General features: G+C 35.5%; 1 long non-coding RNA gene across 2 annotated transcripts; it reads right to left on the reverse strand.

Annotated features, from left to right (window-relative positions):
• Positions 1 to 323: 323 nt before the first annotated feature.
• Positions 324 to 2,445, reverse strand: LOC148689846 (uncharacterized). 2 transcript variants are annotated; one of them, XR_015957649.1, is made up of 3 exons: positions 2,279 to 2,445; positions 1,913 to 1,991; positions 324 to 1,466 (listed from the first exon to the last, which is right to left on the reverse strand). It is a non-coding gene; the product is annotated as an uncharacterized LOC148689846 (long non-coding RNA). The 2 variants fall into 2 exon arrangements; XR_015957648.1 differs by having other exon boundaries at positions 324 to 1,991.
• Between the last annotated feature and the right edge of the window lie 489 nt (positions 2,446 to 2,934).

Here is a 2,934-nt window from a genome sequence, read left to right on the forward strand (position 1 = left end):
AGCCTGCTCCTTTCATCATTTTCTTGGATGCAAAAAGCATACATTCCAGAAGCAGGTCTTAGCACTTATGAGGTTCTGAGTTCTGACAGCAATTCAATTTGTACATATGAATTGAAAAAGCTGAAAAGGAAAGGCTTTTCATGGAGGCAAAGTGCTGTGAAAAGAGGATAAAATGGCACATGACAATGCCTCGATATTATTCGCTACCTTCAATTTAGCCTCCAATGTCGTCTAGATTCATATATCGATTTCCTCCTCCAACTTTTCTCCTCTTGAACAAAGACAAGGAATTCAGGACCATCCATTATATCACTCACTATATATAGTAGAGTCAGTTGCAACGATCATAACCAATAAACCATAACAAGTCTTGAAAGAAGTAGAAAGAAAGAAAAGAATAAGGTCTGCAATGCTATCAGGTGTTACCAAGAGTTCCCTTGACCACTTCATTGGGAAATAGTCTCTTTTGTAACTATTAAACCCTACTGAAGTGTTTGGGGGAACTCCTGGTTGCATTTGATTCTACAAAGAATAAAAATTATCAGCCTCCTACAGTCCACCTCCACTTCCCGGGTTTGAGTTCCCAACTTCCCATCGCAATGTACTTGGTCTATATGAGGCAGCTGTTATAAAGGAAGAAGAACATTATCAGGTGTCACCAAGAGTTCCCTTGACCACTTCATTGGGAAATAGGCTATTTTGCAACTATATATCCTACTGAAGTGTTTGGGGGAACTCCTGTTGGCATTTGATTTTAAAAAGAATGAAAAGGGTTATCAGCCTCCTACAGTCCCACCTCCACGTCCCAGGTTTGAGTCCCCATCACAATGTACTTTTTCTATGAAGCTGTTATGAAGGAAGAAGAAAATTAGCAGGTGTCACCAAGAGTTCCCTTGACCACTTCATTGGGAAATTGCCGTTTTTGCAACTATACATCCTACGGAAGTGTTTGGGAGAACTCCTGTTGGCATTTGATTTTATAAAGAACAACGATCTAGTTTCTACATTGTTTTCGCAGCTAAATCATAAACTAATTAATTATCTAGTATTCTCCTCCTTTTACTTGTTTAAGTAATGCTTTTATTAGTAATCATTCTATTGTATGTGCAGTGTGCACACACATTGCTTTTGTTTTTTTTCATGAATAGACTAGCAGGCAATAATACCAGATAGTTCTCTAGCAGCAGCAGCAGAGCTGCAGCGCAATGATGATCAATTCTCAGCTTTGTCATAAACTTAAACTGGTCTTTATCTTTGTCATTTTTGCTTTCATTTTCAAACACTCCATTAACACAGCAGCAGCAGTGCAACAACAAACGAACGTACCTGAGAAAGCAAATGTTTGTGCCTAAAACCAGGGATTGAGTGACAACAATAGGACTCACTGGCCGGCTTTGTATTGCGCACTAGGCCATTGCTTCTTTGCCCAAGAACTTGGTTGGATCCAATTCCATAAACCTTGAATTCTACATAATAGTGTACGTATGTGTGTGTGTGTGTGTATGAAAAGCGGAAACTGATGTCAGCCGTTGAATTCAAAGAGAACAAAGCAAATTAATAAAAGGAGGTTACACATTCAAGTTTCATGTTGTTTTGTAATTCACATACTGCTGCTGAAATACAATTTTTAGCTTCCATAATTGTAATATGAACTAATTTTTTGTCCTATTCAAAACAAATAATTAAAAGTAGCCATGGCTGATGAGGTCTGTACTAAGGTCTAATTATTAGGCTCAAACTGATGACTCAGTACAAGATTTCGCATGTTCCTTTCTTTTTCACAATATCTCAGCAACCAAACAAGAAATTAGGGTTTTTGCTTCTTATCATTTCACAACAGTGAAAATAAGGAACTTTAGAGGAACTATATGTATACCATACAATTTGATTTAACTGAAAGGAAAAAACGTACAATTTGATGATCATGCTTCGTCTAGTGAACGACAGCAAAGTTGGGATTTTAAGTGCTACTCTCTGTTATCCGGCGTTTTCTGCACAATCGAGTAGAGAAATTTGAGCACCTTCCAGTTTATTAAATTCGGAATTAATTAGAAGCCAACAGAGTAAATTAGGGTTTCATGCTCTAAACAAAACAGTACGATGCTGACACAGAGACAATACTCCAGTAGATAATGGACAAAAAAATCTAAAGACTAATCAACCATGTCTTACCACACAATTATTAGTTGTATAGACAAAAAAAAAATATTAAATATCAATATGAAAAAAAAAAAAAAAAAAAAAAAAAAAAAAAAGAGAAGAAGAAGAAGGAAAAGACCTAAAACCCGATTGTATTTGGTGTTTTGGAACTATTTGGATACCTACTACCATATATTGATTTGGAGGAATCTGAAGTTATGAAAACGTCAAACCAGCACCAGTGAATCTCTTCCAATGGCCTCAGATCTACAGCCAAGCTTTTCCAAATTTCTAATCAATTACTGAATTTTATCTATTTTTATTCATGTGAGAAAAGTACCAGCTGCAGGCCCCAACACCTATTTATATATCGCGATCATCCTTTAAAAATAAATATGCCAAATTAATTTAAGTTAGAGTGTACTTTTAGCTTGGAAACATGTTTATAGTAGGTACTTAATTAAACTTAAATTACAATCCTTGAATAATATTGGTGAAAAAGAAAAATATGTATTTGTTTTATTTAGCTGAATGAGAATATTTGAAACATATATGGAGGCCCCTCCAAATATCATTCTTCATCAACTTTCATATATCTGATTCTAATCCACAATTGTGACTAGATTCAATTGCTGCGGCCCAAATTCCATTCATAAATTTTTCTCATCTCAACTTTGGTATTTCATATTTCTGGGAATTAAGATAAGCGAAAACTGAGAAGCTAATTGGTTATAAATATATATGGTATGCATGCTAGTATACCAAATTAAGCAAGTGAAATCAGCTGTCCCCTGG

This window comes from Pyrus communis, chromosome 16 (genome assembly GCF_041283825.1).
Source record: "Pyrus communis isolate YQ-2024b chromosome 16, ASM4128382v1, whole genome shotgun sequence".
Classification (NCBI taxonomy): domain Eukaryota; kingdom Viridiplantae; phylum Streptophyta; class Magnoliopsida; order Rosales; family Rosaceae; genus Pyrus; species Pyrus communis.